The sequence below is a fragment of the Rattus norvegicus genome, chromosome 2 (genome assembly GCF_036323735.1).
Source record: "Rattus norvegicus strain BN/NHsdMcwi chromosome 2, GRCr8, whole genome shotgun sequence".
In the NCBI taxonomy this organism is placed as follows: Eukaryota; Metazoa; Chordata; class Mammalia; order Rodentia; family Muridae; genus Rattus; species Rattus norvegicus.
The window spans coordinates 87,987,727-88,002,423 of record NC_086020.1 but is presented as its reverse complement, the minus strand read 5'-3'; the positions used below and the strand labels follow the sequence as shown (position 1 = coordinate 88,002,423).

At 38.6% G+C, this 14,697-nt stretch overlaps 1 pseudogene; it reads right to left on the bottom strand.

Moving 5' to 3' along the window:
- Positions 1–617: 617 nt before the first annotated feature.
- Positions 618–14,697, bottom strand: part of Sirpb2l1 (signal-regulatory protein beta 2-like 1) — a 67,622-nt pseudogene continuing 53,542 nt past the window's right edge.

Below are 14,697 nucleotides of genomic sequence, written 5' to 3'. Positions count from 1 at the left end.
GAATTTTTTGCTTATACAGATCAAACAAATATGCAGTTTGCTTCCTATCTATTTCATGTCTGGAAGTACCGTGTTTAATTAGCCAGTACCAAAAGTGCATTTAAGTTGTGCCATTATAAATTTTATCTTTCTTATGCTGACAATTCTGGGCTAGGTCATTATGAACATTATTTTGTCTACACTGTCCATTATAATCACTATGATCACCTTGTCTCTGGTAATTCATTGCTATTTCTTGTCCCTTGCTTCCCCAGGGTCTAAATAAACCCATTGAATTTAATTCATCCAATGCAGCAGTATCTACAACTCTAAGGTCTGGCACAAGGAAAATCACAAGAACAAATTCTTTATATGTCCATATGTTCCTCTAACCAGTTTGTGTCTTATAAGATTCATGAAGGTTCTTCTGGGCCTTCCCATTGTAGAGGATTAGATTTTACATAATATACCCACTCTAGCTTTACAATTCCCCTGACGCTTAAAGCCCCCCTCTTCAACATTAAGCCAAGGAATATCAAATATCTCTAATTCCTTTTCAATAGGTATGCCTTCCAATTCTGGATTGTAGTTCATTAAAGTTATAGTCAAATTGACAACCAAGAATAGACATTACCATGTACGTATTTAAATTCTTTTAATAGTGAAAATAAAGATATCTAGAATACAACTCAATATGCACAGCACTTAAGCTCTGGGACAATGATACATATGCAGAGGAAGAACCAGAAATTTTGAATTCAAGTTGTCCTAATTGTGTCTCTATAAGCAGTCTTCAGCGGCTTCTCATCAGCATCTATTTCCATGCTGAATCTCTACAAGAAAAGTGATGGCAAATATTTAGGCTCCAGTGTGGTAAAAGAAAAAACTATGGAGAATCAATTCTGGCTGGATACTTCTTTCATTATTTACAACTTATCTTACTGCTATAGTGTCGCAGATTCAGCTCTTCTCCTAGCACTCCTGCCCTGAGTGAAAAAGATGCCCATGTCAACAAAGTGGCATGTAGCATTTCAGTCTAGCTCCTAAATCATGCAGTCTTCTGAGTCTATTCTCCATGATAATAGACAGGTCAAAGCAGTAACTGTCATTTTTACCTGCCATCTGAAATGTCTAAATTTTGGTATTTAATCTGTATTGATATAACCCATGCACTGCTTGTCTTTTACTGAAATCATCTGAAATAGGAACTTTGAGGTCAATGCACAAGATCCTACCCCTGGGCCAAGGATCATCACATCTTCTAGGATACATTGGGCATCTCTGTAGATTCTGAACTGAAAAATTCTATAATAAGAACAGAGTTTCCGGGATGTTAGGATGCCTCAAAGTGTATCATGAGATTCTTTAGGAGGTTCTATGTCTTAACATTGTGTGATGAATGGCATGGCCATCTTACTCATTTTGTCCCTCTTATGTAGTCCCCAAACTGACATCTCTCTGGTGTTTCAAATACAAAACTTTCTCTATATACTAGGTAGGATATTGATTCTTATTCCCAGTTGGCAGTGCTCTTTGGAAGATTTAGGTGGTACATTATTGCTAGAGAAAGTATATCACAGATACTGAACTTTGAGGTTTAAATGTTTTTTTTACACTTCTAATTTTTTCAATCTGTTCATGCTTTCTGCTTAAGAATGTGAGCTCTCTGCTGTCTCTCTTGGTTGCCACTACTCTCCAGCATGATGTACTCATAAGATACTAAAATAGTAAGGGGCCAAATAAATCCTTTCACCTATAAACTATTTTAATCATGGAGTTTTGTCACAGTAACAGAAATTTAACTAATATAGTTTTATTCCCCTAACTTACGTTCGAGCATTTTGCATCCATGACTGTAAATGAGATTGACAGCAATTACCAGGAGTAGTTTGTATCCAAGGAGTGCAGCTGCAAGGATTTTAGTAATGTGTGATGTCTTCAGTTCTGAAAATCAAGGAGTAGGGGGAACAATTAAAAATTCACAATGTGGTCTCTTTTTGGGTTTGGGCTCATTGTTTTGGCCCATTGCTTAACTTTTAAGCCTAACAAAGCTCTAAGGAGTTTGAGTCTATTTTTTCCCCATGAAATTCACTGGTTTAACTTAGAAAACATGATAAAGAGCATGTCCACATTTAAAAGAATGAAAATACATGTATATTTATCAACTACACAAAACCCAAGTCCAAGTGGAACAAAAACAAACAAACAAAAAAAGACTGGATCCAATAAATCTCATAGAAAAGAAACTGGCAAATATCTTAAACGCATAGGTACTGAAAATAATTTCCTAAACAGAATATCAATGGCTCAGGCTCTAAGACCAATAATTGATAAATGGGATCTCATGAAACTATGAACTTCTGTAAGGAAAATGGCACTGTCAATAGGGCAAAACTGCAGCCTAAATACTGGGAAAAGATCTTGAAGAAACCTAATGTAACAGAGAAGTAATATTCAAAATTCAAAGAACTCAAGGAGGTAGTCCCCAAGGAACCAAATAACACAATTAAAAATGTTTATAGAGTTAAACCGATAATTCTCAACATAGGATTCTGGAATGTTCACGTCATTAAAGTAATGTTCAAAATCCTTAGTCATTGGGGAATTACAAATCAAAAATCTGCAAGGTTCCATCTTACAGCCATCAGAATAGCTAAGAAAAATCTCAAGAGATAGCACATGCTGACGAGAATGGGGAACAACAAGAACACATTTTAATTGCTGGTGTGAGTGCAACTTTGTATAACCACTTTCAAAATCCATTTGGTAGTTTTTCAGAAAACAGAAAATAATTCTATCTCAAGACCCAGCTATACCACTCTTGGGCAAATACCCAAAAGATGCTCCAATATACCAAAAAGATGCCTGATTAACTATGTTCATAGCAGCTTTATTCATAATAGTCCAAAACTTGAAACAATGTAGATATCCCTTAAATCTAGAATGGATTTAAAAAACATGGGAAATCTAAACAATGGATTACTATTCAGCTATGAAGAACAATGGCATCATGAATTTTGCAGGCAAATGGATGGAACTTGAGAATGTCATCCTGAGTGAGATAACCTAGTCCCAAAAAGACAGGTGTAGTATATACTCACTTATAAATGGATATTAGTTACAAAATACAGGCACCATGCTATATTCCGCAGTCACAAAGATGCTAAAGAAGAAGGAAGCCACTATCAAGGAAGTGAGAATCTCACCTAGAAGTGTGAATAAAATGGGCATAAGAGACAAATGAGGGGAGGGATTTGGGAAGGTGGGATTTGGGGAGAGGTATAATGGTTTCAGAATCAGGTGTGGAAAGGATTAGAGAGATGGCTAGTTGGCCATGGAAATTAATGGAAATCTACAATTGATAGGGGTGAGCACATGAAAGGTCTGTATGATGAAACAGAGACCTGGAATAAGGAAGGCATTCAAGAATCAATAGGGTTGATCTTACTTGGGACTTACTATCTTGATGTCATGGGACCTGAAGAGGCCATTATCTGTAGCCAGACTGAGCCAGACAGTAATCTCAGGGGAGTGATAGAGCCACCAACCCACACACAAAACTTCCAATCCAAGATAGTTCATGTCTCCAAGAGATACAGAAATGGGGCAATGGAACAGAGACTGAGGGAATAGCCATCCAATAAATGGTCCAGGTTGAGACACATCCCATGAATAAGCACCAATCCTTAACCCTACTAATGATACTGTTATGTTTACAGACAGGAGCATGTAGTCCTCTGAGAGGCTCCACTCAGCTGCTGACTGAGACATATACAGACACCCACAAATGAACAGTAAATGGAGTTTGAGGATTCTTTTAAAAGAATAGTAGGAAAGATTGTGGGCCCGAAGGGGTTGGGAGCGCCACAGGAAAACAACGTAGTCAACTAACCTGGACCTTTGGGACTCTCAGGGTCTGAATCACCAACCAAAGGACATACAGTGATGGATTTAGGCCTCCCTGTACATAAATAGCAGATGTGCAGCTTGGCCTTCATGTAGGTCCCTCACTACGGAAACAGGGACTATACCAAAAGCTTTTACCTGAATGTGGGATTTGTTCTTCTAGCTTTGCTGCTTTGCCTACATACAGTGAGAGAGGAACTGCATAGTGTCACATGGACTCAATGTGCTTCATTGGTGGAGGATTATCAGAGGGACCCCACTTGCTTAGTGGAGAAGAGGAAGGATGTGGGGAAAGGATTGTAAGAGGAGGTGAGTAAGAGGGGGGCGGCGAGTGGGATATAAAGTGAATAAGTAAAAAAGAAAAAAGTAAAAGAAAGAAAAAATAGGTGTCCATTTCTCCATTGTACCAGTGTCAGGTCTCCAACTTACAGCACTATATTTTATCAACAAAATTTTACAGAAAGTTGATGAAATTCAAACTGAACCTTTTACAAGGGTAATTGGGTCTTCAGAACATGAATGAGTTCTGGCATATTCCAGATCCAAAGCAAATTATTCTGGATCATATTTGCCCCTCCTATTATATTATCTTCCTTTGTCCCTGACCAAACATCTTTGTGGCAATTCAGGTGAATCATCTGGAGTGTACAAGCAGACTACTAGTTTTACTGTGAAATGTATTAACTCAGTAGATTATTAGTTTCAATCAACCTAAACATTTAGGGCTTCATCAGTTTATATCTGGAGTCTCAATCATGTTTATCTGCTATTTGGTAACACACTCCTTCCATGTTTTCACCAATTAATTTTTTAAAAGTCTTGATTTATGACCTTCTTCTATTTCCCCAAAAATTTACAAACTGCTTCCATAGATGGATGCCAGGTCATCCAAATCTGTGTTCCTGGAATATCGTAACTGATAGTTGGATTCAGAATGAAATATTTATTGTCCTCTTTAAGGAGATAATTGTAGTTCTAGCTCAACTGTTAAATGCTTATTTTTAGAGTCCTGTGGGTCAGGGAATACAGTTTCCACAATTCTGGGAGAATTGATCCCTAGGGAGGGTTACAAAGTTAGTTTGATTCAGAGATGCTCCTAATTGGTGGTACTTTGGAAGATCCTTGCTTGCCCCAAGATGATGTAAGTCTTTCAAGTACTCAGGAATAGCTGTGAACTGGATATACACATGAAAGAGTTGGTAAATGGAAAGGATGGGAGTTGATAGGGTGCTTTGTATAGATATAAGCATTTTGGAAAATTCCAGATATGGGGGAATGAAAGAAACCTGGTGAAGTATAAATCAACCTGATGGGAACACTTGCAGGAATACATGCAAGAAATGTATGAAATTTTTTTACATAACAGTTCATATTTTAGAGTAATAGTGATAAAAAACTGCATGGTGTTGGTACAAAGACAGACATGTTGATTGATGGAATAAAATTGAAGATCTAGAAATAAAACCACACACTTATGTACACTTGACCTTTGACAAAAATGTCAAAAATATACAATAGAAAAATGAAAGCATTTTCACTAAATGGTGCTGGTTTAACTGGAAGTCTGTATGTAGAAAAATTAAAATAGATTCATATTTGTCACCTTGACAAGTAGCTCAAGTTCAAGTGCATCAAGGACCTAAACATAAAACCAGACACTCAGAATCTAATTGAAGAGAACGTGGGAAAGAACCTTGAGATCGTTGGCACAAAGGGAAATTTTCTAAGAATCACTGTGATGGCTCTTGCTCTAGGATCAAGAATTGATAAATGGGACCTCATGTTACCGAGAAGCTTCTGAAAGGCAAAGTCCTTACTCAACAAGACCAATCAGCAACCTACAGATTGGGGAAAATCTTCACTAACCCTACATCCGATAGAGGGCTAATGTCCAAAATATACAAAGAACTCAAGAAGATAAACACTAAAAAATCCAAACAACCCAATAAAAAAACTGGGGTATAGAATTAAACAAAGAATTTACAACAGAGAAATCACGAATGGCTGAGGGACACTTAGTGCTCAAAATCTTCAGTCATCCGAGAAATGTAAATAAAAAACGAGACAGAGATTTCACATTTCACCAATCAAAATGGCTAAGATCAAAGCCTCAAGTGACAGCACATGTTGACAAGGATGTGGAGAAGAGGAACACTCTTCCACTGGTGTCCCAACAAGGCTATTCTCTGCTACATATGCAGTTGGAGCCCTGGGTCAGTCCATGTATAGTCTTTTGGTAGTGGTTTAGTCCCTGGAAGCTCTGGTTGGTTGACATTGTTATTTTTATGGGGCTGCAAGCTCCTTCAACTCGTTCAATACTTCTTCTAATTCCCCCCTAGGCAGTCTTATTCTTAGTTCGGTGGTTTATTGCTAGCATTGAGCTCTGTATTGGATATGCTCTGGATGTGTCTCTCAGGAGAGATCTATATCCAGTACCTTTCTGAGTGCATTTTTACCTTCATCAATCTTACCTAGTTTTTGTGGATATATATATATCTGGGCCACATGTCTGTCAGGCTGTGAATGGTCATTCTTTGAGTCACTGTTCTAAACTTTGCTTCCATATGCCCTCCTATGAATATTTCTTCCCTTTTTAAGAAGGAGTGGGAGCATGTGCATTTTGTCATCCTTCTTCTTGAGCTTCCTGTGGTCTGTGGATTGGATCTTGGGTAATTCGAGTTTTTTGGCTAATATCCACTTATCAATGAGTGCATACCATGTGTGTTTTTCTGTGATTGGGTTACCTCACTCAGGATGATATTTTCCAGTTCCAACCATTTGCCTACGAATTTCATAAAGTCATTGTTTTTGATAGCTGAGTAATATTCCATTGTGTAGATGTACCACATTTTCTGTATCCATTCCTCTGTTGAAGGGCATCTGGGCTCTTTCCAGCTTCTGGCTATTATAAATAAGGCTGCTATGTACATAGTGGAGCATGTGCCTTTGTTGTATGCTGGAGCATCTTTTGGGTATATGCCAAAAAGAGGTATAACTGGTTCCTCAGGTAGTGTAATGTCCAATTTCCTGAGGAACCACCAGACTGATTTCCAGAGTGGTTGTACCAGTTTGCAACCACACCAACAATGGAGGAGTGTTTCTCTTTCCCCTCATCCTCACCAGTATCTGCTGTCACCAGAATTTTTTATCTTAGACATTCTGACTGGTGTGAGGTGGAATCTCAGGGTTGTTTTGATGTGCATTTCCCTGATAATTAAGAATGTTGAACATTTCTTTAGGGGCTTTTTGGCCATTTGATAATCCTCAGCTGAGAATGGTTTGTTTAGTTCTGTACCCCATTTTTTAGTAGGATGGTTTGGCTCTCTGGAGTCTAACTTATTGAGTTCTTTGTATATTTTGGAAATTAGCCATCTATCAGATGTAGGATTGGTAAAGATCTTTTCCTAGTCTGTTGGTTGTAGTTTTGTCCTAATGACCATGTCTTTTGCCTTACAGAAGCTTTGCAGTTTTATGAGGTCCCATTTGTTGATTCTTGACCTTAGAGCATAAACCATTGGTGCTTTACTCAGGAAAATTTCCTCAGTGCCCATGTGCTCGAGACTCTTTCCCACTTTTTCTTCTTTTAGTTTGAGTGTATCTGGGTTGTTGTTGAGGTCCTTGATTCACTTGGACTTAAGCTTTTTTCATGGTGATAAGAATGGGTCGATTTGCATTCTTCTATATGCTGACCTCCCTCCAGTTGAACCAGCACCATTTGTTTAAAATGCTATCTTTCTTCCATTGGATGTTTTTAGGTCCATTGTGAAAGATCAAGTGGCTATAAGTGTGTGGGTTCATTTCTGGGTCTTCAGTTCTGTTCCATTGATCTACTGGCCTGTCAATGTACCAATACCATACAGTTTTTATGACTATTGCTCTGTAAAACTGCTTGAAGTCAGGGATGGTGATTCCCCCAGAAGTTCTTTTATTGCTGAGTATAGTTTTTGCTATCCTGGTTTTTTTGTTAATCTAAATGAATTTGCAAATTGCTCTTTCTACCTCTATAAAGTATTGAGCAGGAATTTTGGTGGGGATTGCGGTGAATCTGTAGATCGCTTTTGTCAAAATGGCCATGTTTACTATATTAATCCTGCCAATTCTTAAGCATGGAAAACCTTTCCATCTTCTGAGGTCATTCTCAATTTCTTTCTTCATATATTTGAGGTTCTTTCCATCTTCTGAGATCATCCTCAGTTTCTTTCTTCAGATATTTGAGGTTCTTGTCATACAGATCTTTCTCTTGTTTGGTTAAAGTAACACCAAGATATTTTGTGTTATTTGGGACTATTGTGAAGGGTGTCATTTCCTTAATTTCTTTCTCAGTCTGTTTATCCTTTGAGTAGAGGAAGGCTACTGATTTGTTTGAGTTACTTTTATACCGCAACACTTGGCTGAAGTTGCTTATCAGGTTAAGTAGTTCTCTGAGGGAACTTTTGGGGTCACTTAAGTATACTATCATATGAACTGCAAATAGTGATACTTTGATTTCTTCCCTTCCCATTTTATCCTTTTGAAGTACTTTCACTCTCTGATTGCTCTGGCTAGAACTTTGAATACTATATTGAATAAGTAGGGAGAGAGTGGGCAGCCTTGCCTAGTCCCTGATTTTAGTTTGATGTTAGCTACTGGTTTGTTGTATATTACTTTTCCTATGTTTAGATATGGGCCTTGAATTCCTAATCTTTCCAGGACGTTTATCATGAAGGGGTGTTGAATTTTGTCAAATGCTTCCTCAGCATCTAATGAAATGACCATGTGGTTCTTATCTTTGAGCTTGTTTATATAGTGAATTACATTGATGGATTTTCATATATTAAACCATCTCTGCATCCCTGGGATGAAGCCTACTGGATCATGAAGGATGATCATTTTGATGTGTTCTTGGATTCGGTTTACAAGAATTTTATTGAGTATATTTGTGTCAATATTCATAAGGGAAATTGGTCTGAAGTTCACTTTCTTTGTTGGGTCTTTGTATGGTTTTGGTGTAAGAGAAATTGTGGCTTCATAGAAGGAATTCCATAGTGCTCCGTCTGCTTCAAGTTTGTGGAATCGTTTGGACAGTATTGGTATGAGGTCTTCTATGAAGGTCTGATAGAATTCTGCACTAAACCCATCTGAACCTGGGCTCTTTCTGGTTGGGAGAATTTTAATGACTGCTTCTATTTCTTTAGGGGTTGTGGGGTAGTTTAAATGATTTATTTGTTCCTGATTTAACTTTGGTACCTGGTATCTGTCTATAAAATTGTCCATTTCCTCTACATTTTCCAATTTTATTGAATATAGGCTTTTGTAGTAGGATCTGATGATTTTTCTAATTTCTTCAGATTCTCTTTATGTCTCACTTTTCATTTCTGATTTTTTAATTTGGATACACTCTCTGTCACTTCTGGTTATTCTGGCTAAGGGTTTATCTATCTTGTTGATTTTCTCCAAGAACCAGTTCCTACTTTTGTTGATTTTCTTGTATAGTCCTTTTTGTTTCTGCTTGGTTGAGTTTGATTATTTCCTGCCTTCTATTCATCTTGGGTTTATTTATTTCATTTTGTTCTAGAGCTTTAAGGTGTGCTGTCAAGCTGCTGACATATGCTCTCTCCTTTTTCTTCTTGCAGGCACTCAGAGCAATGAATTTTCCTCTTAGTAATGATTTAATTGTGTCCCATAAGTTTGGGAATGTTCTATCTTCATTTTCATTAAATTCTAAGACATCTTTCAATTCTTTATTTCTTCCTTGACCAAGTTGTTATTGAGTAGAGCATTGTTCAACTTCCATGTATATGTGGGCTTTTTGTTCTTACTGTTGTTATTGAAGACCAGCCTTAGTGCATAGTGATCTGATAGGATGGATGGGATTATTTCTATCTTATTGTATCTGTTGAGTCCTGGTTTGTTACTGATTATATGGTCAATTTTGGAGAAGGTTCTGAGAAGAAGGTATATCCTTTTGTGTTAGGATGGAATGTTCTATATTTATCTGTTAAATCTAATTGGTTCATAACTTCTGTTAGTTTCTCTATGTCTCTGTTTAATTTCTGCTTCCTGATCTGTCCAGTGATGAGAATGGGGTGTTGTTATCTCCTACTATTATCGTGTGAGGTGCAATGTGTGCTTTGAGTTAAGTAAGGTTTCTTTTATGAATGTAGGTTCCCTTGCATTTGGAACATAGATATTTAGGATTGAGAGTTCATCTTGGTGAATTTTTCTTTGATGAATACGAAGTGTCCTTCCTTGTCTTTTTTAATGACTCTTGGTTGAAAGTCAATTTCATTTGATATTAGAATGGCAACTCCAGTTTGTTTTTTGGTCCATTTGCTTGGAAAATTGTTTTCCAGCCATTTACACTGAAGTAATGTCTGTCTTTGTCTCTGAGGTGTGTTTCCTGCATGCAGCAAAATGCTGTGTCCTCTTTACATATCCAGTCTGTTAATCTATGGCTTTTTATTGGGGAATTGAGTCCGTTGATGTTGAGAGATTTTAAGGAATAATGATTGTCGCTGCCCAATATTTTTGTTGTTATAGGTGGAATCATGTTTGTTTGTCTCTCTTTTCATTTCATTGCCTCTGTATATCCTGAATTGCCCGCTTTCTGTACAGTATAGTTTCTCTCCTTGTGTTGGAGTTTTCCATCTATTATCCTTTGTAGGGCTGGATGTGTAGAAAGATATTGTATAAATTTGGTTTTGCGTTGGATTATCATGGTTTCTCCATCTGCATTAATTGAAAATTTTGATGGACACAGTAGCTTGGCCTGGCATTTATGTTCTCTTAGAGTCTATTTGACATCTGTCCTGGATCTTCGGGCTTTCATAGTCTGTGGTGAGAAGTCTTCTGTAATTCTGATAGGTCCCCCTTTATATGTCACTAGACCTTTTTCCCTTACTGCTTTTAATATTCTTTTTTTGTTTTGGTGTTTTAACTATTATGTGATGGGGGGAATTTCTCTTCTGGTCCAATCTATTTGGAGTTCTATAGGCTTCTTGTATGTTTATGGGCATCTATTTCTTTAGGTTAGGGAAGTTTTCTTCTATATTTTTGAATATATTTACTGACCCCTTAGGTTGGCAGTCTTCCCTTTCTTCCATACCTATTATCCTTAATTTTGATCTTCTCATTGTGTACTGGATTTCCTGTATGTTTAGGGCTATTAGCTTTTTGCATTTTACATTATCTTTGACAGTTGTTTCAATGTTTTCTATGGTATCTTCTGCCCCTGAGATTCTCTCTTCTATCTCTTGTATTCTGTTGGAGATGCTTGTATCTATGACTCCTGATGTCTTTCTTTGGTTTTCTATATCCAGGGTTGTCTCTGTTTGTGCTTTCTTTATTGTTTCTATTTTCATTTTTATTTCCTTCACCTGTTTGGTTGTGTTTTCCTGTAATTCTTTCAGTGATCTTTGTGTTTTCTCTCTAAGGGCTTCTAGTTGTATACTTGTGCTTTCCTGCATTTCTCTAAGGGAATTCTTTATGTCTTTCTTAAAGTTCCCCATCATTATCAAAAAATATGTTTTCAAATCTAAATCTTGCTTTTCTGGTGTGTTTGGATATCCAGTATTATCTTTGTTGAGAGCATTGGGCTCTGATAATACCTAGTAGTCTTGGTTTCTGTTCATTAGGTTCCTGAACTTGCCTCTATCCATTGGGTTGTCTCTGTTGTTTACTTGTCTTGCTGTTTCTGGGAGTGACTTGACCCTGCTGTAGGCCTCGGTGTCAGCACTCCTGTAAAACTGTTTTCTTGTTTTCTTTCTGCCTTTCCTGAGAACAAGTGTTCTGTTCTCAGCTGTGGTGGCACTCCTAGAGACTGTCCTCCAGTTCTAGTCATGGGCAGGAATCAAAGGGTCCTGCCCCTGATTGCTTGTTTAGGTCCTTGTACCCCTTGGGCACAGTTGGCATTATGCAATTACCTCTTGGGTCTGGACTGTGGATAGAGGGTATTCTCCTCTGACTTCTCAGCAGTATCCACACTTCTGAGGTTCCAGTTCTCTCCTCCATGGGATTTGGGTGGAGGGAGCTGTTTGGCCAGATCAGTTCGGTCTTGGTGGCAGACCAGAACCATGGGTACTGGAGGCTGTCTGTTCCTATATTCCTCTGTCCAGAGGCACTGTGCAGTTTCCCTTTGGACCAGAGATGTGGGCCGAGGTATGCAAAGGTGGCAGTCTATCCTGTGACCTCAGGACATCTGCACTCCAGGGTAGTTCACTCTCTTCCGCACAGGATTTGGGTGCAGGAAACTGTGGAATGGTATCAGTTCACTTCTGGGTAGAGCCAGGAACAGAAAGTGCCCTGACCCAGAGGACTACTGCCTCTGTATATCCTGAATACACCAGGCAGGTCACTTGGTAGCAGAAAAGTGGGTCTTGCCTCTGCTCTCAGCTGTGGCGGCACTCTTGGCAACTGTCTTCCAGCTCTAGGTGTGGGCAGGAATCAAAGGGTCCTGCCCCTGATTGCTCTTGTAGGTCCTTGCACCCAGCAGGCAGAGTTGGCACTATGCAATTCCCTCTTGGGTCTGGACTGTGGGCAGAGGGTATTCTCCTCTGACTTCTCAGAAGTATTCACACTTCTGAGGTTCCAGCTCTCTCCCCCACGGGATTTGGGTGCAGGGAGCTGTTTGGCGGGATCAGTTTGGTCCTGGGCGCAGACCAGAACCATGGTATTGGCGGCTGTCTGTTCCTATATCCCTCTGTCCAGAGGCACTGTGCACTTTCCCCTTGGACGAGGGAGGTGGACCGAGATGTCCAGATGGGCAGTCTATCCTGTGGCCTTGGGATGTTGGGATGTTTGCATTCCTGGGTGGTCTGCTCTCTTCCTCACAGGATTTGTGTGCTTTCATGGTCTTTTACAGCCACTAATGTGAGACAGTTTGAGAAATATAAGTTGGGTGAGACAGACAGACAAACGTATGAATTTAATCCATTTTCCGGAAGGGGAAACCTCATATATAGCATGTGCTCTCTTCTCCTCAGCTTTCTTGGTCCGGAGATGGAGTATGTGAACTTAAGTATATTGTGGTCCTTCTACATTTTTCTTTTTTTGCTGTTCATAGAGTATTCAACACTATTTCCACCTGTAGGAGAAATCAAGGATAAAAATGAAAATGTAGTACTTACCAAATACTAACAACTGAGTGCCACCTCCACACTGAGTCTCAATGTCAGGCTCTACTATTCCTTTCTGGAACTTCACACAGTAGTAGGTACCTGCGTCAGCAGGTGTGACATTACTGATGCGGATAGAAAAGTCCAGGTTCTCTCTCTTTGTAGCATCTGAGACATATGTTACTCTGGTGAAATGGTCTCCGTTGAAATTATATATCAGATGCCTATTGTGTCCTACACCCCTGAACCACTTGATGGGCCCCACAGGGGTGAGAGATGTGACTGTGCAATTCAGAGTGACTGATTCTCCAGCATCAACACAAACTTATTTCACAGACTGGATCACCTTCAGCTCTTTCATATCTGCTACTGCAAAAAAAATAATAACAACAACAACATCAAAAAACAAACAATAACAACAACAACAACAACAACAACAACAACAACAACAACAACAACAATAACAAAACAGTTAGTGCTCATCCTGGTGGACAGCCACGGGCTCTTCAAGTGTATGAGAAAAAAAAAAAACATACTCACTATAACTCAGCACGAACATTAGTATAGTTCTTCTAATGTGGGCTTTTTAATACAAGAATATAATACAGAAAAGACAATTGAATAACAGAGATAATTGGAACTTGGCAGTATTCTAATTGAACCCCTAAATTTATATGGTGTTATCATGCTTCATACAGTATTTGTTTCTGTTTCATTTTCTGTGAAAGTGGCCTAGGGATATTCTGTTATAATAGTGTTGTGTGTGATTATGTAACTCTTTTACCCCAATGACATATGAACATAAGTGCTTAAGTATACATTTGATTACAAAATCCTTCTGATGGTGTTTGGTTTATCAGGTAGAGTGATCATGCTATAAAAATGTCTATGCATACTAATTAAAAATTAAACCCCCAACCAGAAAAGGTAAGTGCCTCATCTATTCTCTCAACCCTTCCATCCTCACTTCCTTGATTTAGAGCCCAAAGAAACAATGTCCTCACACTGAGCACAAATCTCTACCTTTCCTCCTACTTTACTTTCTCCCAGTTCCACTACTCAGGGGAACATTCACTGTTCAGGTGCTGGCCATACCATTAAAAATTGGCAAGAGCCTTACCTACAGCCTGAACTTCCTACTTCATTGGTTTGGAAGCCATTACCCAAGCCCCTCATACATTCCACTACACACTGCCCCTACCTGATTCAATGTACTATCCCCTATTTGAGCAGAGATTCACTGCTCATGTGCATAGCACATGATCCTGAACAGGTAAGATCGCCATCTGCAACTGAAACCCTTCTACTCCCTCTTTTCATCATAAATGACTGAAGCTTCTAACATGAAATTGGATGGTATGCATTGAGGAGCTCTGCCCTGTCCATTCATCCATCTATTCAAATGTTTATATCTGTTTGTCTATATGTACATGTGAAGGTATATTTATGCATGTAAACGTTTGGAAATTCTTGTAGAGATGATTGTACCTGTATAAAGCATTTTAATTCTCTTCATTCCTAGCTGGCTCACAAAGTGTTAACACATCTCACTACAGAGTCTTCTGGCTGCCTGGACAGAATAGAGAACAATAGCAATAATATTTTCACTCAATTTCCTGCAGCTACACATCAGGTATTACTCTCCCACGTTAGTAATCTTTAAACACAGAATAAGCAAGAAAGTTTTTTAGAAATTTTTTTAGAAGTTTTAAGCAGCAAT